Source organism: Bos javanicus, chromosome 15, assembly GCF_032452875.1.
Source record: "Bos javanicus breed banteng chromosome 15, ARS-OSU_banteng_1.0, whole genome shotgun sequence".
Taxonomy (NCBI): domain Eukaryota; kingdom Metazoa; phylum Chordata; class Mammalia; order Artiodactyla; family Bovidae; genus Bos; species Bos javanicus.
The window spans coordinates 6,246,540-6,273,352 of NC_083882.1; the positions used below are offsets into that span (position 1 = coordinate 6,246,540).

Here is a 26,813-nt window from a genome sequence, read left to right on the forward strand (position 1 = left end):
TGTCATGGATATTTTTTATTAATTTTTTATTGAGCTATAGTTATTTTACAATGTTGTGTCCATTTTTGCCATACAGCAAAATGGTTTAGTTATATACATGTATACATTCCTTTTTGTTTTCTTTTCCATTGTGGTTTATTCCAGAATAGTAAATGGAGTTCCCTGAGCACCATTGTGGTTTTCAGTTCTAAATGCAACAGTTTGCATCTACTAACCCCAGACTCCTAGTCCTTCCCTCCCCGACCCAGGCTCCCCCTTGGAAACCCTATGTCTGTTCTGTATGTCTGTGAGTCTGTTTCTACTTCATAGATAGGTTCATTTGCTCCACATTTTATATTCCACATGTAAGTGATTTGTTGATGTTTAGTCACCAAGTTGTGTCTGTGTCTGTGACCCCATGGACTGCAGCATGCCAAGCTTCCCAGTCCTTCTCCCGGAGTTTGCTCAAACTCTTGTTCCTTTAATCAGATCACTGATTAATCAGTGATTAATGCATCCAATGACTTCATCCTCTATTGCCCCCTTCTTCTTTTGCCCTCAATCTTTCCCACCATCAGGGTCTTTTCCATTGAGTCAGCTCTTTGCATCAGGTGGCCAAAGTATTGTAGCTTCAGTATCAGTCTTTCTAATGAATATTGAGGGTTGATTTTCTTTAGGATTGATTGGTTTGATCTCCTTGCTGTCCAAGGGACTCTTAAGAATCTTCTCCAGCACCACATTGAAAAGCATCAATTCTTTTGTGTTCAGCCTTCTTTATGGTCCGAGTCACATCCACCCATGACAAGTGGAAAAACCATAGCTTTGACTGTGTGGACCTTTGTCAGTGGAATGATGTCTCTGATTTTCAGTATGCTTTCTAGGTTTGTCATACCTTTTCTTCGAAGGATCAAGTGTTTTTTCATTTCAAGGCTGCAGTCACCATCCTCAGTGATTTTGGAGCCCAAGAAAATAAAACATCACTGTTTCTGCTTTCACCCTATCTATTAGCCAAGAAGTGATGGGACCAGATGCCATGATCTTTGTTTTTTGAATGTTGGGTTTCAAGTCAGCTTTTTCACTCTCCTATTCCACTTTCACCAGGAGGCTCTTTATCTTTAGTTTTTCGCTTTCTGCCATAAGGATGGTGTCATCTGCATATCTGAGGTTATTGATATTTCTGGAAATCTTAATTCCACCTTGTGCTTCATCCAGCTCAGCATTTCGCATGATGTACTCTGCATAGAAGTTAAATAGGCAGGGTGACAATATACAGCCTTGGCATATTCTTTTCCCAATTTTGAACAAATCTGTTGTTCCATGTCCAGTTCTCACTGTTGCTTCTTGACATGCATACAGGTTTCTCAGGAGGCAGGTAAGGTGATTTGGTATTCCCATCTCTTAAGAAATTTCCAGTTTGTTGTGATCCACACAGTCAAAGACTTTAGCATAGTCAGTGAAACAGAAGCCGATGTTTTTGGAATTCCCTTAACTTTTTCTATGATCCAGCAGATGTTGGTGATGAGAAATTGGTTACAGGGAAAAATGAGGTATTTCCAGTATCATGAACAGATTGAAGTTTCTAATGACAGATCCAATGGTCAGAGAAGTTCCCCGTTTTGCAGTAGTTTGGGAAATGCCAATAAGGGCATTGTCTTCCTAAGAACGAGAGAAAAAGGTATACTGGCCTGGTTCTGTCAGCTGTCTCCTTCAGATGTCGTCTGCTTCATTTCTTAGAGGTCTTTGTTTTCAAGTCACCAGTGCAAGTCCACTCTGGGTTTGATGCTTTCTTTACATGTGATGTGTTAATCCAAGAGTATTTCTTTTGGAATTTGATGACATAAGGTTGGTTAACAGTACCTGATTGAGGCCTTTTCAGTGGGATTGAAAGGAGTCTTTCTAGAGATGAAATTTCCAGACTGCAGAGTGTGGTGTCTGAGGTTTCGTCTCTCAGGAATACACTATGAACAGATTACTGAAGTTGGTTATTTCTGTGACATACATTTTAAGAGACTAACTAGATTATGACTGATAACATCATACCAGGATATATCAGAATTTTATAAAATTTCTGGAACATTTATATAAATAACATTCACCATGCATTATAACCTAAGAAGGTTTATCATCACTTATTTAACAGTGCTTCCCATATAGTTTAACGTGCCAAATGAACCTAATTAGTTTGATTTCTCTTTTTGTAAGAAAGAAAACAAATCTTTTGAGATGTTGTAGGAGCCCTCTGGAAATATCCAGTGTTACTTTCAGGTCAAAAAGACTTTATTTAGAGTTTGATCTTGGGGAAGTTTGTCAAAAACATCAGAAGCGTTCAGACATCTGACTAAATATGATCACAGATTATTATAAATCAATACTTTATTACCTAAGAAGGTTACATAGTTCTGAGCAAAATTTAGCTCTTTTAAAATTGGAAAGACTTTGTTTTCATAAGTAAAAACAAAGATCTGATTGAGATAACATGAAGCACAGAAAAATAATTTTGGTAAAACACAAAATCTTTGCTTTGTAGACAAGAGTACTTAAAAGGTAAGAAAGAAAACTTTCATAGAATTTTCTCAGAAGCAGATCATAGTCCAAGCAAACTTTGGTCTTTTAGTAGATGATGGAAAATGAAGTTCCAGTTTTACATAAGTACACTATTGATATTAAAGCTTATTTTTTCAAACCCTTACAACAAATTCATTCAATCTTACCCACTTTGATCACTCATAAAATTCCTTTCCCAGATTCTCTTTCCAAAATCCTACAACTTTCATAATACCCCTTCAGATTTTATTCTGTGTTTTTCCTCTTTCCCTTTCTGAAATGATAAGCCTGCTTTAGGACAGTTATTTTCTTTTATTTCAACAAAAATACATCTCTTATACCTTCTTTTACCATCTTATTTTTCTTATATATGAAGATTTTTCACTTACTATTTCTTGTAGCTTTAATTATGTTAAAGGATTAGAATTCTTAACCCCTGGTAACCTTGGTTTCTAATAAAGCATTCTTTAGTCAATTTATGAATACCCTTCATAATTTCTAGAATCATGCTTTCTCATAGTACAGTTCTTTTAGCATGGCACAAAACATGTTTACTAAGAAAACCAAATAACTTTAGTAACTCTGTCAAAGAAAGCCAAAACTGGATAAATCTATGTTCAGTATTTACTTTTTCAGTGTTTTTTCTTATTTGAAAATGATTCAGATATTCAATGAGTTTAACTCATTATTTAGCTGAATTTAACAAAATTTTAAGGTTCTAAGGTACCAGAAGATTTAGGGAAATTTTTAAAAGTTTACCTAAAAGCTATTCTGTGTACATCTATTTAATTTACTTGTTTTTTAAAAATTATATTTACATGAATTATGAAAGTCTGATCATACCATTATTTTTCTTGCTGAATTATCATTAAAGGTCAGTGCAGTACTTTGAGAACAGCTTCAGGCTTGATCCCTGGATTGGGAAGATACCCTGGATTAAGAAATGGCAATTTACTCCAGTATTCTTGCCTGGAAAATTTCACAGATAGAGGAGCCTAGCAGACTGTAGTCCAATGGGTCGCAAAGAGTCAGACATGACTGATCACACACATACACACACGTTAGAGTCCATGAGATAACTTTAAATGTTCCTTCTAGCTCAGGGTATTTATCTTGAGGGGTAAAAAGCATTGCCTCAAATTTTTTCCTGAAGAGACCAGATAATACAGCTATTATAAAAATGTTTTGTTTATTGTGTAGGATTTTTGCATAACTGTTTATCCCTTTGATATATATCTCTGAAGCTTGAAGATCCTTATGTAACCTGTTGGATTTGTTTTTTTAATTGGACATAATGCTTAGTGGAAATTAACAATAGTTACTGGTCAGTATGTAGCCACATTGGCTTAACACTGGAGTGGGTAGCCTATATCCCTTCTCCTGCAGATCTTCAGGAATCGAACCAGGGTCTCCTGCATTGCAGGCAGATTCTTTACCAACTGAGCTATTAGAGAAGCCACCAAGACTTCCCTGGTGGCTCAGACGGTAAAGCGTCTGTCTACAATGCAGGAGACCCGGGTTTCATTCCTGGGTCAGGAAGATCCCCAGAGAAAGAAATGGCAGTTCACTCCAGTACTATTGCCTGGAAAATCCCATGGACAGAGGAGCCTGGTAGGCTACAGTCCATGGGGTCGCAAAGAGTCAGACACGACTGAGCGACTTCACTTTCACTTTAATGCTTAGTATTTTGTTTTGTTAGTAACATTTCTAATTGTAGAAAAATTGTCATTTGAACATACTGTTTACCAATTTATTGGGTGCAATTTAGTGCAGTTTATTTGGCACCAGTCCCAAAAGGAAAACAGTACCTTTGAGAAATCCTGTATGATGTGTTCTCTAGGAATGTACTGTTGGCAAAAGAGGAGACTGCTAGCAGTACCACTTAAAACATGTATCTGTATCACTGTTACATTGGACTCACCATATTGAATTCAGCAAATCCAGTTGTTCTCGATTTTGTTTGTTTGTTTTTGGTCTCCATCTGAGTTCTGTGAGTGCTTTCTATGATTTATTCATCTTGGCACCTAACACTATATGGAACCAAGTACATATTTTGTAGTTGCTGATTTACAAAGAACCACTGTGTATGTTTTTCAGACTTGACTGGTCCGTGCTCCAATCTTATCTGTTATTCTAGCTGGATTTTTTTGTCTGTAGAGTAAGATAGACACTTGAGGCCAAAGAAACAGGAATTAAGGTTACTTTTTAACTGTACCACAGAGTTACATGTGATGGTTTTATTTTTTAGTATGTTCTAATAATTATTTGAAGACAGACATACTTTTGACATTCTTTTCTACAGGGACTTGTTTGATGCTTCATCTACTTAGAAAATAATTTCCCCCATTTCATGTATAGTCTGAGAGCATATTGTTTAGAGTCTGTGGATGGATAGATTTATCCTTCCTGTGCAAGAAAGGCACAGGCCCAGATTGTTTTTCATAACAGGTTTTGGGCAAGGAAATGTAACATAGTCTAGAATGGACAGTAGATATCAGAACAACAGTTCAGTATCAGTCAGGATACAGGAGCATTTTTCTTGATCAGCTAGGATTAATGCTTCCCCTAAAAGGGGATTCTCAGGTTCAAGGTACCACCATCCAGTCTGAAGCTCTTTTCTTGGGCATAATTTTACAAAGCTGTATTCAAAGCATTTGACCTCCCTTAATGTTCTCGCCATACATGATTGCCTTTGGCTTGGTACAGTTGTTTGGTACATCCTTGGTACAGTTGCTTGGGCTACTCTAGTAGGGTTGGCTTTATCGACAGATCCGACAGGACCATAGCAGTTTTGAACAGATGCACCTGGTTTGAGTGTTAGATTTCTGCAGAAGAGGGTACTGGAAATTTGGGAACAGCTTACTCAAATAATTATTCAAACTTTTACCCCCAATGAAAACACTAGAAGCCTTACTGATGTGGAAAGAATTCATCAGGTACATAATCTCATATTCCTCAGTACCTTCCTTTATTTCCTTTGGGTAAAATGGTTTATGTATGAAAGAAACATTAGATGGAAACTTCCAGTTAGGTTGTAAGCTGCTGTAAGACAGGAACCAGATGACCTGACAGGTTACCTCAGATGCAGATGGTGTTAGATGGACAGAGATGTAGATATAGATATTGTTATTTCTAACCAGAGAGTTGACATAGGAAATAGTTTCTCTGACTACTCCGAAGGTTACTGTGTACTTAAGGAAGTGCTTCAACTCCTCAAAGACTTTGTTTTGTTCAACTCATGTTTATGAGATTGCATTTGAAAATTGCTGATAATTTTTAACATCATTAGATTTTGTAGGAATGTAGATTTCAAGGAATGTAGAGTGGGAAATCATTATGTTCAGTTTCAGGCTGAGTCACTAAGTCATGTCTGACTCTTGCAACACCATGGACTATAGCCTGCCATGCTCCTCTGTCCATGGGGCTTCTCCAGGCAAGAATACTGGAGTGGGTAGTCATTCCCTTCTCCAGGGGATCTTCCAAACCCAGGGATCAAACCTGGGTCTCCTGCATTGCAGGAAGATTCTTTACTGACTGAGCTACGAGGGGTGGGGAGATACAAACTATGAGATAATCAACTGAAGGTGATTTCAGACCGTGATTTTTAGAAACAAACAGGATATTATGTGTGTGTGGTGGAGAATGACTGAGGAAGGGCTGCTTCAGACCGGGTGGTCTGGGAGGACCTCTCTGAGGTGGGGTCATCTGAGCTGAGCCCTGACTGACAGGAAGGAGCTGGCCCTGCACATAACAGAAGGAAGAGCATTGCAGGCAGAAGGAATAATTCGTGCAGGTGTGAAAAAGGAGTGAACCTCTGTGTCATATGGCCGGCATGCAGCCATGGGTGTGCACTTATTACGTACAGGAATTATGAAGTGGGAATACAATGTTTAATATGAAAGAGTTGTATTTTGAAACATCAAAAACATAGTAGAGCACACTTCAGAAGAAGAGGCCAGAAATGTGGATTCTGACTACTTCATTAACTTTTCTGGGTCTTTTTTGTTGTCGTTCGAGTCGAGGTAGGTGTTAGTTCTTTAGGCATAAAATGTTATGGTGATTCTAAACCACAGTGCACCTTCATATTCTCTGTACTTTCAAGACAGCAGGTATAGTAATAAATTGGAACTGTTCTGGTGCTTTCTTTCCTGAAGTGTGCTGCTATCCCGAAGTTATAATTAGGAGCCAGATGAAAAGCTTCCAATTCAGATCAAGAACTGTTGCTTGTACTTGATTGTGATGTGAGCTTTAAAAGGGAACAGCAGATGTTTAACAGTTAAGTCATTTTAAGGGTTAGAGGTATGGGGCTGGGTAACCAGCCCGCTGTATGAGTTCTGGGAAAACCCAGGAAATTGTGGATGTTAGCTTGGGTTTGTGGGGGCCATGAGGTCGTGATAAATGGAGAAAGAAACGGTGCAGGATGCACATGCACTGAGAATTCAATGCAGAAATCCCAGAAATCCTGAGAAATGCGAAACAGCAACAGAAATGAGAAAAATAAAGGAGCAGTTTTTAATACTTTTGTTCCTTTTCACAGATGGTGTAGAAGATAAGCATAGGTGTCCTCTCCCCCCAAAAGTAAACCTAGGGCAGAAAGCCAGATACCAGACCCTCTGTTCCTATTGTCTTTCAGTATGCCCACGAGGGTCTGACACAGTGAGTGCCCAGTGGGTCCTTGCTGAATCTGAATTCTAGTTTGAATAGGAGAATGAACTTACATGTCATTGAATACACGACACTCATTTTTTTAGCTTGCTCTGGACTCTCATGTCATCTTTCAGACAAATATTATTGACTTATCTATTCAGTCATGTACAGTAATACATAGAGATTGCTCAAGAATAACTTTCCCAGATGCATAGTATTAAAAAAAAAAAAAAAGACTTTGATGTACTGATTATAGAATTAAGCAGTAGTTGGTATCAGGTAAAGCGTCTGCCTGCAATGCGGGACACCCGGGTTTGATCCCTGGGTTGGGAAGATCCCCTGGAGAAGGAAATGGCAACCCACTCCAGTACTCTTGCCTGGAAAATTCCATGGATGGAGGAGCCTAGTAGGCTACAGTCCATGGGGTCGCAAAGAGTCAGGACATGACTGAGCGACTTCACTTTCACTTTCACTTTGGTATCAGGCATTCATCTTTTTGTTTGTCAGTATCTTCTTTTTCTCCTTAATATTTTAATTTTGTTTACAACTTATTATAAAATATGAGTAATGTATGTACATAATTTGAAAGTTCAGAGAGTATTTGAAAATATGAAATACATAATACCTGCCTTCCTTTCTCTGTTGAGTCCCACTGACTCCTTTTCTCAGATGTCCTTTAATGGTCAAAAGCCAGACTCATTATTTCCATCCAAAGATCTATATTTCGTGTCTCACTTGAATGACCAACCATTTGTATATAAAGCAAGAAATTATTACCAGTTTTGCATGTATTCTTCCAAAAGACACTTTAAAAGTGAAAGTGTTAGTTGCTCAGTTGTGTCTGACTCTTTGCGATCCCACGGTCCGTAGCTCACAGGGATCCTCTGTTCATGGAATTCTCCATGCAAGACAGTTTAAGCCTAATCCATATATAGCATATGTGTTTTTTACGAACATGAATGGATAAGCACATGAAGGTGTGAAGCACACCTTTCCCTGCTCAGCTGGTCTCACTTACGCTCATCCTTCCTGGTGGCTACATGGTATTCCACGGTACAGATGCAGCACAGCTGATTCTCCCAGGTCCCCACTGAGGGATGTGTAGGTTATTTTCAGTCTCTGCTCATTTAAGCAGTGCTGCAGTGAGCATCCCTCCTGTTCTGTGCTGGCTTCCCTCTGCTAGGGCCCCTGTAATGCTCTTTCCAAGTGGTGGAACTGCTGAGTCAGATTGTGCATGTATTTTAATTGATGTTTTGCTAAATTCTCTTGCAAGGAGATTACACTAGTTTACTCCCACAGGCAGTAAAAGGTGCTTGTTTTCCACAGCCTCAACAGCACTGGGTAATAGCAAATATTTTAATATTTGCCAATGTAATATGTGATTAATGAAGTCTCCTTGTTTGGAGTTACAGTGCTTTAAATAAGTTTAGAATATTTTCATATTGGTTTTGAAGGGGCTTGGTTCTTTTTTAAAAAAAACAGCTTTACTGAGATATAAGTCACTCATTTCAGGTGTATAATTCAGTGGTTCTTAGTATATTCAGGTATGTGCAACCATCACCAGTTAATTTTGGAATATTTTCATTGCCTCAAAAAGAAATTCTGTGCCCTTTAGCAATCACCCCCCTTACACCCATCTCACCCTGACCCCTCAGTCCCTAAGCAATCATTTATCTAGTTTCTATTTCTAGATTTCCTTATTCTGGACTTCCATATGAATGGAATCATTTTAGTATGTGGTCTTTTATGATTGACTTCTTTCACTTATGTTTTCAAGATAATGTGAGTTGTAGCAAGTTGTCAGTACTTCATTCCCTTTTATGGCTGAGTAATGTTCCATTGTACAGAGATACCATATAATGCTTATATATTCATCCCTTGGTGGACATTTAGGCTGCTTCAGCCTTTTGACTGTTATGAATAGTATTGCTATAAACAAGTGTGCAAAATTGATGGGTCATATGGCAACACTGTGCTTGATGAACTGCCAGGCTGTTTTCCTAAAAGGCTGTCCCATTTCACATTCCCACTAGTAGTGTGCACTGTCAGGATTTTGATTTCTCTACATCCTTTCCAGCACTTTTATACTTTTTGATTCTAGTCATCCTAGTAGGTATGAAATAGTATCTCATTGTGGTTTTGATTTGCATGTCTTTGTTGACTAATGATGTTGAGCATCCTTCATGTGTTTATTAGTCATTTGCATATCTTCCTTGGAAAAATACCTGTTTTTTTTAGTTTGAAGTATAGTTGATTTACAGTGTTGTGTTAATTACTGCTGTACAGCATAGTGATTCAATTGTATTGTTTAGTTGCTAAGTTGTGTTCAACTCTTTTGCAAGCCCATGGACTGTAGCCCACCAGGCTTCTCTGCCCATGGGATTTTCCAGGCAAGAATACTGGAATGGGTTGTCATGTCCTTCTCCAGGGGATCTTCCTGACTCAGAGACTGAACCTGTGTCTCCTGCATTGGCAGGCAGAGTCTTTACCACTGAGCCATCAGGGAAGCCCTGATTCAGCTTTGCATACATACATATAAATTCTTCTTTTACATGTTCTTTTCTATTATGGCTTATTGTAGCATACTGAATATAGTTCTCTGTGCTACACAGTAGGACCTTGTTGTTTATCCATTCTATATATAAAAGCTTATATCCGCTAACCCCAACCACCCATTTCAAAATATTTAATTATTTTGCCCATTTTTAAATTATTAAATTTTTTCTGATTATAAAAATAATTCTTGTGGAGACTTTGGAAACTACAGCAAAGTATTTTTTAATTATTCCAATTACTCCCACCAAGCACATTTAATTTTTTTTAGACTCAGAGTTGATATATAGGCACAGTTTCTTAAACGGAAACTAACACTCTTCCACAAAACATTTTATTATGGTTTCAAGTTACAAGAGGAGAACAACTAGTTGAGAAGTGACACTTTTAGCCTATTACCTGTTACGATAATAACTTACTTATTGCTCAGTAAGTTTTGGTTTGACTACTTTTTTCACTCTACAGTGAATTTGATTTGCCAGTTTTAGTGTTTTTCACCCCAGTGTGTGTGCCCTGTTGTATTTGGGGGAAGATACAAAGAGAAAAGTAATTGTTTTGCTGTTAAGTGAACTTGGATTAGGTACTTAACCTCTCTGTGCTTTGGTTCCTTTTGTAAAAATAGAACTGATAAAATAATACAGATCTTCTAATGGGGTAAATTACAAGTAAAGCACCTGACTTTAAAACAGTACCTGGCACAAATTAAAAACTAAATAAATATGTTCCTCTTTGCTCTCCAGCCATGATGGTCCTTTTTTTTTCATTGAAATATAATTAATTTAAAATGTTATGTTAGCTTCAGCAGGTGTTTAGCATAGTAATTTGGTATTCTTCTACATTAAGAAATGTTCACCACAGTAAGTCTAGTTATCATCTGTCACTATACAAAGCATTTACAATATTATTGATCATATTCGCTGTGCTGTACATTGTCTCTTCACGACTTACTTTATGACGAGAAGTCTGTGCCTCTTAGTCACCCATTTCGCTCATTCCTCTGCCCCTCTTCCCTGTCACAGCCGGTTTGTCCTCTGCGCCTGTGAGAATGGGCCTTTTTGATCCCCAGCTGTGCTCTCTGCCCCAGAACCTTGGCATATGCTGCTCTCACTCCCTCAGGCACTCTCCACTCCCATCTCCGCTTCTGCCTGCTGAACACCCATTCTGCCCTCAGGGCTCTGCTCTGGCCTCACCTCCTCCTCGGGGGAGTAGTCCTTGACCTGTGCTTACAGGCCTCCTGAGGACCATATCTGTCTGTGTTAGGCTTTAGTGAAGACTGCCTTCTCAGCTGAAAAGTCATCTTCCTCAGCACCACATTGCCAGTGTCCAGCTCAGGCCTGACACATTTTTGTTGAAGCAAAGGACGAGTGAATGCTCTGGGAGGAGTCTAGTTTCTGTGCTTGCTACCCCAGCCTTACCTTCAAGGTTAGTTGGGAGTCCTTTGATCACAGTAAATCACCGTCTGCTCTCTACATACTTCTCTAATGGGATGCAGGGCTTTTCACTTTACAGTTGGGAAGAACAGGCTTACATGATGGTAGGACCGTTGCCATAATTCTGTCACTGTGTTCCTGGGCAACTCCTGTCTTTGCTCTTGTTCCCATGAAGCCCCTCCAGCCAGGCCCTGATCAGTGAGGGGTGTGGGGAAAGGGGGTGGACAGGGGCCTTCAGATCCATGAGGACAGAGCAGAGCTCGCCAGGCTCAGCAGGGCCACACTGTGCTCAGTCTTTCTGACGAGTCGGGGGTAGTCAGGTCATTCAGCCCTGGTGACCTCCTGCAGGAGGGGACCATCTGTGCTTTGTGTGACGCAAGAGGTCATAGCGGTGATGCAGGGAGGAGGCGTTGGGTTTACTCATGTTGGGGGATGGGAGGGGTTGCCCAAGTCCCTTAGGGAGTATGGGTTTGACAGTAATGTGGTGGGAAGACATTGCAGGGTTTTAAACAGATTAGTTCAAATGGATGGTGGGCCAGGATGCTACTGGTTGACATGAAGACAGATTTTGCTGATAGGCTGACTGTGGCAGGTGAGAGAAAGTGGGGACTGGTGGCTGGGTATTCGAGTTTGAGCTCAGATGTTGTACTGGCCCAGGCAAACCCAACAGCTGGCCACCACGTGTCCAGGCAGTTACTACAGGAGAGGAGTTAAAAATGAGAATGGCTGAGAGATCCCAGCAGGCTGGATCTCTGTCCAAAGATGTGAGTATCCAAAAGAGTGTCCAAAGATGGAGAGCCTCGTGACGAAAGACAGAGGGAAGAGCACAGACAGAGAAGTGGGGGGTGAGGAGAACCCCACTTTGTATGTTTCATTGTCTTTAAGAAAGTTGAGAGTTAGGGGTGACAGTGTGAGAATTAGGCAGTTTTAACTTCCTACATGAGCCAGGTTTGGGGGGTCTTTACAGGGTAAGTCTTAGAAATTGTCATCTAGTATTAATAGTTATATTACTGCATTTTATTGTTTTAAATTATCAAACCTTAGAACTAGAAGTAACCTTTGAGCAGTTTTTCTTGTTATTAGTACCACATTCTAACCAACTGAGCAACCTGTCATTCCCTCAGTTGTATGATTTTTTTTTTCTTTTGGTTATTTAACCTGTTTGTGCTGGGAACTATGGATAATGGTTAGTTATGTGAAAATTATAAACCAAGAAGTACCATACAGTCCTAAAGTAAACATCCAAACTTAACCAGAGAAGAGAAAGTATTTAGTATCTGACTTTTTCCAGTTGAGTTTAGCTATTCAGTTTTCTTGTGAGTTGTATAATCCAAGTTTTGCCATGACTTCATCCTTTCTAGTCACAGAGTTTGTGTTTCACAAAGTAGCCTTAAGATTCAGCAATCTGCAGAAACTGTGACACACCAAGGCTATTACATGCTTACCACAGCATAATTGTTTTGATGAGACGACATGATAACAAATGTATGTGTGGCTGTCTCTGTGAAGAGGTTAATCTCTCTGTGTTAAGTTTTCTGAGGATGATTCTGTTTATAACTAGACTCTAGATCATGCTGACCCAGGATAAACTTTTTAGACTAAGTGCTTTAAATGATGCTAAGTCTCTGTAAGTTCAGTGAGTCTGGCTACATCTGGGATCCACACTAGTTTACCAGTGAAAGTTGCTATATATAAGACGTAAAACTTCTGCTTAGTAGAATGCTATGATTTTAACAATTTACTTTAGAATCAAAACTTAGAGTCTAGTTGACTCAGTGTAAGTATTGTAACATTGCAGCACACAGGAATTCATGTTCGTTAGCTTAGTCAGAAGTTCATAGAGGGGTGTGAAAGTCTATTTCAAAAAGAAAAGTCTAATTTTAGAAGCTTCTACTTTACAAACCAGAACTTTCGTTTCAATAAATAGCTTGGGTAATTTTCCTGCTGGCACAAGTTGAGAAGTACATTCTGTTGGAAAGGAAAAAAGAAAATAACCTGATGAGAAACTATAAGCCTGTCTATGAAGCGAAGGAACAGGAAGAAGAAAGTAAACACCACAGATTTAATTTTCATATTTCATATTTCCTGTTACATGTATTTGGTTGCAAGCAACAAAAACCAACTCCAGCTAAGCACTTAGGCAAACAAGAAATTGTTGGACACAGATGGGGTCATTCACAGAATCAAAGAGAAAACAGTGAACAGCTAGACCTAGCACTAGGTATTTTAAGGGCAGGAGTGGACAGAAAGAATCTTTTAAGGAGTGGTCAAAATGATTTTCAGCTCTTTTCCATTCTATTGTACGCTGCTTGAGTTTTAAATTTGTGGGAAGATCTGATTGACCAAATTTGAGTCATCGCCTACCCATTGACAGTCCCTCCAAACTGCATGGAGGGCAGGACTGAGGGGTCTTTAAAGGAAGAGTGGAAGCTATTATAAAAAGTGAGGACCAGGAGCTAGACAAGGGAAAAACAGTGAATGTTCACTGCGCCAGCTGCGTAGCCACGGTCAGTAGTAGTGATTCTGCCCGACTAGAGTAAGAGCCAGATAGTTACTATCTTTCTCTTCAGAAACAGCTCTTGTCAGCTTTGTATTCATACGTGAACTGTGGTGAAAATATTATGCCACTTTGAATTGGAGAGGGATCATTTCCCTTGAATTTCAGAATATCTTTTTCATTTAGCTTTATAAATTGTCCAGATGACCAGTAATTTCTGATATGGAGTAAAAATAATCTAGAATCACTTTTCTTGTTTGCTTCAATTTTTTTTTCCAGAAAGTTCTTATACTTGAAGTATGTGTTGCCAGAAAGTTATCATGATAATTCTCAGAAGGTATATGTGTATTCTTCTTTTCTACATCTCCATGTAGAGAGAATATTCTTTGTCTTCCTGAATGAACTGATAGATTGTTTACATTTAAAGTCTATTTCCTAGGATTTCCCTGGTGGTCCAGTGGTTAAGAATCTGCCTGCCACTGCAGGGGACACAGGTTCAATCCCTGGTCCAGGAAGCTCCACATGCCGTGGGCCAACTAAGCTCACGCTCCACAGCTGCTGAGCCTAAACTCTGGAGCCTGTGCTCCACAGTAAGAGAAGCCACTACGGTGAGAAGTCTATGCACTGCAGCTGGAGAGTGGCTCCCCTCGCTGCAACCAGAGAAAGCCCATGCAACACAGCAAAGACCCAGGGAAGCCGAAAGGAAAAATGAAGAATTGTTTTTTTAAAGTCTATTTCCTTAGAACTTACACCCACCCTATTCTTGTTCTGCCACTTCTACCTTTCTCCTTGTCACTCATAGTTCTTGTCCCCTAGTTGGTCAGGTACTAAGGGACCTGGGGCAGCTTTTGTGAAACTCAAAACAATCAAAAAGCCCACGGAACAAGAACTAATTGAAATATGTTGGGGTAACATTGTGCCATTAGCCTTGAAGAGCAGTGGCCACTGCTCAGTGCTGCCCCACGGCCACGAACTCGGCAAGCGCCCCAAGGTGACCAGGTATGGTCGGTTTATGTGGGCCTGTCCCAGAGGTAGATGGTCTCACCCAGGGTGAGTGAGCGTGCACACAGGGGACTGTTCAAGGTCTCTGAGCACAAGTGGGCCCTCCAGTCCATGAGGAAAAGGGTGGGGATCCCCACCGTGCCAAGAGGAAGAGGGAGGGCTGAGTAGCCCTAAGGAAACCGGCTGCAGAGAAAGACTGAGCCGCTTTCCTCCCAGTGCACACCAAGACCTTTACAGGGACAGAGAGGCAGGTACTGCTTAGGACATTAAGCCAGCTGTGAATAATAGTGTTGGTCAGCACTGTAGCTTGATACAGGGTGTGGATAAGAGACATGTAGTAAATTCCAACCACCGACGGAAGGTTGTGAAAAGAGAACCTGCTAAAGACCAAAACCTTGCAGCTTAATTCTGCAAGTTAAAGCATTCCACAGTAGACAGTAACACATTCACAATTAGAAGACTTCGTTCGGCTGGGTGACACCCCAACTTATCTAGACTAGCACATAACTGGTTGTATATGCCCAGACACAAAGCTGTTTATCCACAGCTGGCTATTCAGTTAATAAATAGCTTTGTGACTAGACATATACATCAGTTATTTGCTATTTATAGTAATTAGGATATTGCCAAACAAAATAGAAGTTTTCTAATTGTAAATGTATTAGTCAGATTTTAATCAATAAGTAGGGAATAAAACAGCCTTTGTAAACACTAGGCCACATGCTCATTCAGTCTTTATCATCATACTCTAGTAAGTAATTTTGCTTTCAGTGTTAAACAATAACAACAAAAGGCGTAACAAAAGGCGTACCAAAATCCTCACATACCTTGGGTGTAAACTTTCCTGGGGTTTTCCATTATTAATGAAGTCAAAGACAAATTTTATAACTTCCTTGAGATAGCTAAAACTTACATAGCAATCTCTGTATGTAGGGATATTAGAGTATTAAAAAAAACTGACCTTGCATTATTTTCTACTCAAGACAGGATTTTGGTTAAATGCAATTTTTGTTTTTTAAAATCTCATAAAATCTCATATATGCTCTGTCCATCCCACTAGTTAGCTGCAAGACAGTTGACCTCAGGCAAAGTTAAGTCCCTCTGGAAGTTCATTGCCTAGAGACAGGGAGACAGTTTACTTGATATTGACACTGTTTAGTTAGAAGTAAGTAAAAGTGTCTCAGTAGATCAGTGGAAATTGATTATGATAGTAGATTAAGAGGTAGAAACTTCGTTTACCTTAAGGAAAACATAAATACTAATATCACTGAAATATGAATAGGAAAAGAGTGGAAAATAAAGCATAGAACTAATTCTAACCGACAGAAGTTTTATGGAGATTACTGAGGTAAACTATGAGGAGCTTTCAACACTTAAATTCTCCTACCCGTTTTAGCTTTTTAAAATTGTTGGCTCCTGTTTTTACCAATCTGAGTTTTCATTAGTCTTCCTTTTTTTTACACAGTTAGAAGGAAAAGAATTGAAATTTTTGTGCCTCAGTTTTCTTCTAGCACTTCTTTCTAAGGTTGTTGTGAGGGTTAAGTGAGTTGATACACGTAAAGGATTTAGAACAGTGCTTGGCACATCATAAATGCTATATATATATGGATTATTATTATTGTTAAGAATGATCCAGATGTTCAAGAGTGAGAAGTCAGAGTTCTAATAGAATGCTGTAGTTACTTAGGGGCTTTCCAGATGGCTCAGTGGTAAAGAATCTACCTGCCAAGCAAGAGATGCGGGTTCGATCCCTGGGTCAGGAAGATCCCCTGGTTTGATTCCTGGGTCGGGAAGATACCCTGGAGAAGGAAATGACAACCCACTCCAGTACTTTTGCCTGAAGAATCCCATGAACAGAGGAGCCTGCCAGGCTACAGTCCATGGGGTCGCAAAGAGACAAGATTTTGTGACTAAATAACCACATAGTTACTTAGACTCAAAGCTATAAAAACCTAGCTGACCTTCCTGTCAGAGTTCAGTGATAATTCTGCTATATAAGCCTCTGATATTCTTTTCTTACATCCACTCATCAAAGGTTCCTTTTGAACCTAATATGTGTTAGGCAGTGTGCCAGACTCTGGGAGTTGTAGAGACCAACTGGATATAGACACTGTCTTTATGATACTTGGAATTTACTTCCAAAAGTAATAAGAACCAAAATAGCTATAATCAAAAATGTGCTTAGTAGAAAAACACACTTGAAGGAGGGAGAGATTACTTTCAGTTAGGAAAACCTTGAAGGAAATAGCATTTGAACATGCCTATGTGGATGTGGCATTCACAAATGGAGTAAGGAAGAACAGATTTGTCATTGGAGGACACGATGTGAGGAAAGATGTGGGGAAGGGATGGGATCTGGGCTGGACGACGGTCCAGGCTGTCTTTATGTCATGCGTTCCCTGTTGTGAATTGAGGGTGAGGGTGGTGGCGGTAACAATGGTAGCCTCTGGCTGCCAAGCATCTTGCGGTTCTTCACCCTTGTTATTGAATTCTGTGTGATAACCAGATAAGTTAAGTATTGTTTTCCCTATTTTAGAGATGAGGAAATGTTGTACACTTAGAAAATAATTGCATGACTGAGCGTAGGAAGGAAAGTGAAAGTGTTAGCCGCTCAGTCATGTCCACTCTGTGTGACACCACAGACTGCAGCCCACCAGGCTCCTCTGTCCATGGGATTCTCCAGGCAAAGAGTACTGGAGTGGGTTGCCATGCTCTCCTCCAGGGATCTTCCCGACCCGGGGATCGAACCTGGGTGTCTTGCATTGCAGGCAGATTCTTTACCATCTGAGCCACGTGGGAAGCCCAGGAGTTGGTTTGAAAATGAGGGGTTTCTTTCTGACATACCTGGGCTGCCTCTTCAAAATCTCCAGGGATTGATTGACGGATAATTAGATACCTATTCTACCATCTTGAGAATACCAATTGATACAGATTAGAATTTTCTTCCGGAGAAGGCAATGGCACCCAACTCCAGTACTCTTGCCTGGAAAATCCCATGGATGGAGGAGCCTGGTTGGCTGCAGTCCATGGGGTCGTGAAGAGTCAGACATGACTGAGCGACTTCACTTTCACTTTTCACTTTCATGCATTGGAGAAGGAAATGGCAACCCACTCCAGTGTTCTTGCCTGGAGAATCCCAGGGACGGGGGAGCCTGGTGGGCTGCCGTCTGTGGGGTTGCACAGAGTCGGACACGACTGATGCAACTTAGCAGCAGCAGCAGCAGCAGCAGCAGCAGAATTTTCTTCATTACTGCTTCTGAATTTTCATCAGATTTTTCTGCCCCCGGTGTTTCCCAGAAACCCGGGGTTTGTCTGTCTTTCCCCAAGACCTTTTTTAAAAATGTAGCAAGTGAGCATGCAGTCTGTGCAGAATTGGATGGTTGGAGGGAGCACTCATTCTGGCTGAAGTGACGGGGTCCTGCATCTAGAAGCCTGACCCTGTCCCATTTCCGTATCAGATAAATAGCATTATCTGTGTAATCAAGTTCTAATTCAGAATGGAATTCAGGGTTTGTGTGCCTTGGCTCCATGCACTTCCTGGCTTTGTTTCCAGATCTGTAAAACATCAGTAAAAATACTTCTGTATGCCTTGAGGTTTATTGTGGGGTAAAGTAAAAATCAGTACATGGAACAGTTCATCAGCTGCTTACTGCTTTATTGTTTCTATAATCATAGTCTTGTGAGGCAGTTATATCCTCAGAGGCTTCTCGATACATAGGGGTCTTTGTTCCTGCACTCTAGTGGCTTCAGATGGCTTATTTTAGCTTCTCCTTTTTTCTAACAGACTCAATTGTCATGTCTTTGTATTGGCATTATGCTTCCCTCTGATACCCACTCCTCCCTTTATTTGCTGCTTTTAATCAGCAGTCAACTAGGAAACCACAGAATAGAACTTGTTAGCAATATGTCTAAAATTAAAGTAATTTTGTTCTTTTGCACAAGGGATGAGAGGAAGTTTTCTTAAAATCTCAGTTGGTTTAAAATTTCATGTTTATTTTTGAAATCTTTTTTAAGTTCTTAAGCATTTTTAGAAATTAATAATGCTTGCACTTAATCCTTTAAGCAATGCAAAAGTGTATAAGATAAAAAAATATCTGATGCCTCCTCTCCCTTTCCCTTTTCAGTAACTCCCTAGAAATAATCAATATTTGTGGAATGAATATACAAAATAGGCTCATGATGTTCTGCACCTCGTTTTTTTGACCAAACTATTAACCTTTTTGTATTAGTACATCATTGGTTGTGTGCACACGTGCTAAGTCACTTCAGTCGTGTCTGACTCTTTGCGACCCTGTGGACCATAGCCCACCAGGCTCCTCTGTCCATAGAACTCTCCAGGCAAGAATACTTGGGTGGGTTACCATGCTGTCCAGGGGATCCTCTGGACCCAGGGATCGAACTGCATCTCTTTATGTCTCCTGCATTGGCAGGCAGGTTCTTTACCACTACTGCCATCTAGGAGGCCCACATTATTGGTTATTGCTGCATAACAGAACCCCCAGGACTTAGTGGTTTGACTGTATATATTACCTCAGTTCCTGTGGGTAAAGAGTTCAGTAGTGGCTTAGCTGGGTACTTTGCTGAAGGTTTCAGGGTTTCCCTAATAGCTCAGTTGGTAAAGTATCCACCTACAATGCAGGAGACCCCGGTTCGTTTCCTGGGTCAGGAAGATCCACTGGAGAAGGGATAGACTACCCACTCCAGTATTCTTGGGCTTCCCTTGTGACTCAGCTGGTAAAGAATCTGCCTGCAATGTGGGAGACCTGGGTTCGATCCCTGGGTTGGGAAGATCCCCTGGAGAAGGAAAAGGCTACCCACTCCGGTATTCTGGCCTGCAGAATTGCATGGACTGTATAGTCCATGAGGTTGCAAGGAGTCAAACACGACTGAGCAACTTTCAGTTTTCACTGAAGGTGGATTTGAAGTTGCAATACTGGAGGCTTGAGTGGGACTGAAGGCACCACTGTAAGGTAAACTAACAGACAGGAGGCCTCAGTTCTTTCTACATTGCTTTGCTTGAGCATCTTCACAGCATGGTGGCAGGCTTCCCCAAGAGTGAGCTCTCTAGAGATTCACTGGATCCTAGAGAGAGCCATGGAGAAGGCAGTGGCACCCAACTCCAGTACTCTTGCCTGGAAAATCCCATGGACGGAGAAGCCTGGTAGGCTGCAGTCCATGGGGTCGTGAACAGTCAGACACGACTGAGCGACTTCCCTTTCACTTTTCACTTTCATGCATTGGAGAAGGAAATGGCAACCCACTCCAGTGTTCTTGCCTGGAGAATCCCAGGGACGGCGGAGCCTGGTGGGCTGCCGTCTCTGGGGTCCCACAGAGTTGGACACGACTGAAGTGACTTAGCAGCAGCAGCAGCAGAGAGAGCCAGGTAGAAGCTATCGTTTTTATGACCTAACCTCAGAAGTTATAGTTTTGACATACTCTTTGCTAGAAGCAGGTTTCTAAATTAGGTCCACCTAGAAGGAAACTGAAATAGAAATAGTGTAGGAAGTGCTTTGAAACAGTAAATTATAAACAAATCTACAATAATTTCAGGATAGTGGTTACTTTGAAGGCACTGCATTTGATGAAGGTGCACAATTTGAGGGAATTTCTTAACTGACAATTTTATGTCTTTATCAGACTAATGAGAACACAGATGTTCTTAACCATGAGATGTTCTTAAACATTGCTTAATGGAAATTTAGAGAGGCTCTTGATTTTTAAATTCTGACCTCTTATTTTAGTTTTAGCTTACATGTATTTGCTTATTTATGGTGATTTTAGTGCAGTGAAGATAGTCAATGGTAAAATTAAAACCTAAAGTAAATGCACTAGGCTCTGGAATTCAGGAGGATTTCCATTAACAGACAATGAGCAAACCAGTGGAAAGTTCACCAGGCTTGAAGAAGTCCAACAACCTGTGTCAGGGTCTGTTCATCACTGTATGTGACAGTGATTTGGAGCATTTACTTAACTGGAGTCAGTTTCTTATCAATAAATTGCAGGGAACAAGCCCACTTCTCATGCTGTTATACAGATCACATGAAATATTTTTCATTAAAAATATGAAATATTTAATTTTTAATATGAAATATATCCAGCTACTGGCACACAACAGATCCTCAGTATTTTCTTCCTACTTGCACAGATTATTTCCTCTTGATTCTGGTTCCGTGTCTAGCATTTTAGCAAGTGTGTATTTTTAGTAATTGCAAGTTTTGTATTTTTCTTTTGTTGTGCAAGAAAAAATGTTCAGTATTCAATACTAAATTTTCTAATGCCTTTATACAATGAGCTAAAATCATTTAATAGTGGATGGTAAACTGTACAATTGCCATCTCTAGGGATTTCTTTTTGCTGACATTTGAGCAGTTTTTTTTTTTGCTGACTGAATATCTCTTTGTGGTGGTGCTTTGAGCTCATTAACAACTAAATTCTTATGTGGCAGCTGCACATTACACATGCTTATTCTCCGTTTTCAGACCATAAATCTTCTATGACTGAGTGACAGCACCACCTGCATAGTCTTTTGAGGTTGCAGATATAGCTCTAATAATGTTATTTCAGAATAGTCCAGATATGTTTTCTCATACATTTTAGCACAACTGGGACAATGAAATGGTATTTCAGAGTATGAGAAATTATTGTTATTTTTTGTGTGTATTTTACAATGCAGACAGACGGTAGAATTTCCTGTATGTAGGATTGTATAACATGTAGAACATCCAGAGCATTCGGTACATACGTAGCTGGGGGTTATTAAATACTGAGAGTAATTTTGAAAATGTTCATGTTATTTTTTCTCCCTAAAATCTGTTTTCTAGCTTATTCTTAGGAAAACACGTTGAATGAAGGTCATTAGGGCAATGACACCGTCACTCACTCATCCCGACAGAGCTTTTTGCTTTGATGGCACTACTTTTCATGACTGGTAGCCAAACACAGTGCTTGAAAACAGAGGCTCTTGGGCCGAACTGCCTCAGTTCACATCCTGGCTCTTCCCTTCCCGAGGTTGATCTCAAGTCACTGAGCCTCTCTGTTCCTCAGTTTCATCTATGAAATGGGGATGAGCATAAAATCTGCCCCTTAAAGTAATATGAAAATTGCTAATGTTTACAAAATACTAAAGCAGTGTCTGGTTCATAATGGGGACTGTTCAAATGTTCATTAAATAAGCATATTAAATAAGTACAGCAGACAGACAGCTATAGAGCATAGAGCACACAGGACTGGGCTCAGCTCTGCGAGCTCATCCCAGATCGGATCAGTCCCCAAACAGTAAGACACTGTCCTTTCAGTCAGATTAGTCATACAAGGTCATAAGGATAAGGAGGAGTATAAATCATCAATGAATGATGCTTTCCCTTTGGCTTAACCAAACCAGAAGCCTAGGGGATCAGCCTGTGTCATTTTTCAGGGCAGAGGGCTGGTGGGACAGGGGTAGGGAGGGATCTGGAGGGACAAACAGAAAATATCCATCACAGTTTCTGAGACAGAGTGCATATTTATATATAATGCATATATAATATGTAGATACATGCATATTTCTGTATAAAATTTCCATTATCTTCCCATGTATTTTCTAATTCTCCACAGAAAGAAATTTGATCTCAGCATGAAAGTCTCAGTCACTTAAAGCGTATTTCAGCATTACTATTCCCTGGCTTAAAACAATGGAGGAACACAGTTCGTTTTCTATTTAATCCAAAAAAACCATTCCAAGCCTGGTAGGAAATGTTGAAGAGCTGATAGATAGAATTGATAAATACTACCTCCTATTTAGAAATGCCAGCAGAATTGTTTCTTCAGTCCTTATACCAAATGCTTCTAATCTGCACCAGTAATTTCTTTTCATAAACAGAACAGAATTGAATCTGTTCATAAATTCAACAGAACATGTTGAATGAGGTTTTTAAAGTACTTCCTATGCCTAAATCAGTCATTTCATTTTTCTTCTACTAGAGCCCCATTGAGCTCACTCTGATGTTCATGTCTTCAGTGGGAGGTAAAGGTGATATACAGTATTCTGAATAACAAAAGTAGTTAATTGAACATTTCAAAGCAATCGCTATATAACAGACTGGACGCACAGTTGCCTTGGGGAATTGAGGTAGCTGGGAGACGACAAATGAGCAGGCTTTAATTCTCTTAGTTATTGTTCCTGGAGGACCATTTTAAATTTCTGCATTCTGGAGAAGGAAACTCACTTAACCTCACAGCATTGTGTTAATTCTGTGTTCAGGCACACAGGGGACATGATTAGCCTCGATTTGACAATTAACATTTGGTCAGTCAGTCAGTTCAGTCTCTCAGTGGTGTCTGACTCTTTGCGACCCCATGGACTACAGCACTCCAGGCTTCCCTGTCCATCACCAACACCCAGAGCATCCTCAAACTCCAGCCATCTTATGCGATTGGACATTTGGTAGCTAATAAGTAATGATTCAGGGCATGAGGAAACACATTTTTGTAACACCCAAAATTATGTTTTGTATAGGAGAACTTTAGCTTGCCTATGGTTGGGAGCCATGTTTTGTTTTTTTTTTTGCCTGAGTTTGAACCTTTGAATTTAATGAGGGCTTGCTCACACTTTCTCTCATTCACCAGCTAGGAATTTAGTTTTCTCATATTTGCAAAGCAGGATCAACCTTAGTCCCAAAACACTGTGTGGTAGGCAGAATTCTAAGATGACCCTCCAGTGACCCTCTCCCTCTGTCTAATTCTCTCACTTGTGAATATCAGCCATCATTCCTATCACAGTTACAGAAAACTAACCAATCTGATCACATGGACCTCAGCCTTGTCTAACTCAGTGAAACTATAAGCCATGCCAAGTAAGGCCACCCAAGACAAAGAGGTCATGGTGGAGAGTTCTGACTAAACATGGTCCACTGGAGACAGGAATGGCAAACCACTTCAGTATTCTTGGTTTGAGAAGAACTGTATGAAAAGACAAAAAGATAGGACACTGAAAGATGAACTTCCCAGGTCTGTAGGTGCCCAATGTGCTACTGGAGATCAGTGGAGAAATAACTCCAGAAAGAATGAAGAGACGGAGCCAAAGCAAAAACATCACCCAGTTGTGGATGTGACTGGTGATGGAAGCAAGGGCCAACGCTATAAAGATCAGTATTGCATAGGAACCTGGAATGTTAGGTCCATGAATCAAGGCAAATTGGAAGTGGTCAAACAGGAAATGGCAAGAGTGAATGTCAACATTTTAGGAATGAGCAAACCAAAATGACTGGAATGGGTGAATTTAACTGAGATGACACTTATATCTACCACTGTGGGCAAGAAGCCCTTAGAAGAAATGGAGTAGCCATCATAGTCAACAAAAGAGTCCTAAATGCAGTACCTGGATGCAATCTCAAAAACGACAGAATGATCTCTGTTCGTTTCTAAGGCAAACCATTCAGTATCACAGTAATCCAAGTCTATGCCCCAACCATAGAAGCTGAAGTTGAACAGTTCTATGAAGACCTACAAGACCTTCTAGAACTAACACCCAAAAAAGATGTCCTTTTCATTATAGGGGACTGGAATACAAAAGTAGGAAGTCAAGAAACACCTGGAGTAACAGGCAAATTTGGCCTTGGATTACAGATTGAAGCAGGGCAAAGGCTAATAGAATTTTGCCAAGAGAATGCACTGGTCATAGCAAACACCCTATTCCAACAACACAAGAGAAGACTCTACAGATGGACATCACCAAATGGTCAACACCGAAATCAGATTGATTATACTCTTTGTAGGCAAATGTGGAGATGCTCTATACAGTCAGCAAAAACAAGACCAGGAGCTGCCTGTGGTTCATTCTGATCATGAATTCTTATTGCCAAATTCAGACTTAAATTGAAGAAAGTATGGAAAACCACTAGACCATTCAGGTATGACCTTATTCAAATCCATTACAATTATAGAGTAGAAGTGAGAAATAGATTTAAGGGACTAGATCTGATAAGCGTCCCTGATGAACTATGGACAGAGGTTCGTGACATTGTATAGGAGACAGAAGTCAAGACCATCCCAAAGAAAAAGAAATGCAAAAAAGCAAAATGGTTCGTGACATTGTACAGGAGACAGAAGTCAAGACCATCCCAAAGAAAAAGAAATGCAAAGAAGCAAAATGGCTGTCTGAGGAGGCCTTACAAATAGCTGTGAAAAGAAGAGAAGCAAAAAGCAAAGGAGAAAAGGAAAGATATACCCATCTGAATGCAGAGTTCCAAAGAATAGCAAGGAGAAATAAGAAAGCCTTCCTCAGTGATCAGTGCAAAGAAATAGAGGAAAATAATAAAATGGGAAAGACTGGAGATCTCTTTAAGAAAATTAGAAATACCAAGGGAACATTTTATGCAAAGATGGGCTCAATAAAGGACAGAAATGATATGGACCTAACAGAAGCAAGAAGATATTAAGAAGAGGTAACAAGAGTACACAGAAGAACTATACAAAAAAGATCTTCATGACCCAGATAACCACGATGGTGTGATCACTCACCTAAAGTCAGACATCCTAGAATGTGAAGTCAAGTGGACCTTAGGAAGCATCACTGCAAACAAAGCTATTGGAGGTGATGGAATTCCAGTTGAGCTATTTCAAATCCTATAAGATGATGTTGTGAAAGTGCCATTCTCAATATGCCCACAAATTTGGAAAACTCAGCAGTGGCCACAGGACTGGAAAAGGTCCGTTTTCATTCCATTCCCAAAGAAGGGCAATGCCAAAGAATGCTCAAGCTACCACACAATTGCACTCATCTCACACGCTAGCAAAGTAATACTCATAATTTTCCAAGCCAGGCTTCAATAGTATGTGAACCAAGAAATTCCAGATATTCAAGCTGGTTTTAGAAAAGACAGAGGAACCAGAGATCAAATTGCCAGCATCCATTGGATCATAGAAAATGCAAGAGAATTCCAGAAAAACATCTATCTCTGCCTTATTGATTATGCCAAAGCCTTTGACTGTGTAGAGAGCACAGCAAACTGTGGAAAATTCTTCAAGAGATGGGAATACCAGACCACCTTACCTGCCTCCTGAGAAATCTGTTTGCAGGTCAAGAAGCAACAGTTAGTACCAAACATGGAACAACAGACTGGTTCCAAATTGGGAAAGGAGTCCATCAAGGTTGTATATTGTCACCCTGCTTATTTAACTTCTATACAGAGTATATCATACGAAATACTAGGCTGGATGAAACACAAGCTGGAATCAAGATGATCAGGAGAAACATCAATAACCTCAGATACACAGATGATACCACCCTTATGACAGAAAGTGAAGAGCAGCTAAAGAGCCTCTTGATGAAAGTGAAAGAGGAGAGTAAAAAGCTGGCTTAAAATTCAACATTCAAAAAATGAAGATCATGGCATCTGGTCCCATCACTTCATGGCAAATAGATGGAGAAACAACACAGACAGTGACAGACTTATTTTCTTGGGCTCCAAAATCACTGCAGATGGTGACTGCAGCCATGAAATTAAAAAGACGCGTGCTTCTTGGAAGAAAAGCTATGACCAGCCTAGACAGCATACTAAAAAGCAGAGACATTTCTTTGCCAACAAAGGTCCATCTAATCAAAGCTATGGTTTTTCCCATAGTCATGTATGGATGTGAGAGTTGGACTCTAAAGAAAAGTGAGCACCAAAGAATTGATGCTTTTGAACTGTGGTGTTGGAGAAGACTCTGAGAGTCCCTTGGACTACAAGGAGATCCAGTCAGTCCATCCTAAAGGAAATCAGTCCTGAATATTCATTGGAAAGAGTGATGCTGAAGCTGAAACTCCAATACTTTGGCCACCCAGTGCGAAGAACTGACTAACTGGAAAATACCCTGATGCTGAGTAATTGAAGGCAGGAGGAGAAGGGGACGACAGAAGATGAGATGGTTGGATGGCATCACTGACTCAATGGACATGAGTTTGAGTAAGCTCCGGGAGTTGGTGATGGACAGGGAAGCCTGGCGTGCTGCAGTCCATGGGGTCGCAAAGAGTCAGACGTGACTGAACTGAACTGATGATTAGTGATGTGGAACACTTTTGATCTGTTGGCAACTCTGTCTTTTTGGGGAAAATATCTATTCAGATTCTCTGTGTTTTAAATGAGATTATTGATTTTCTTGCTGTTGAGCTATATGACTTTATATAAATTGGATATTAACCT

The 26,813-nt window shown here is 40.2% G+C and overlaps 1 protein-coding gene across 1 annotated transcript in view; it reads left to right on the forward strand.

The window, feature by feature from the left end:
- TMEM123 (transmembrane protein 123) overlaps positions 1-26,813 on the forward strand; it is an 80,931-nt gene that overhangs the window by 33,442 nt on the left and 20,676 nt on the right. The gene's annotated exons all lie outside the window — the stretch shown is intronic.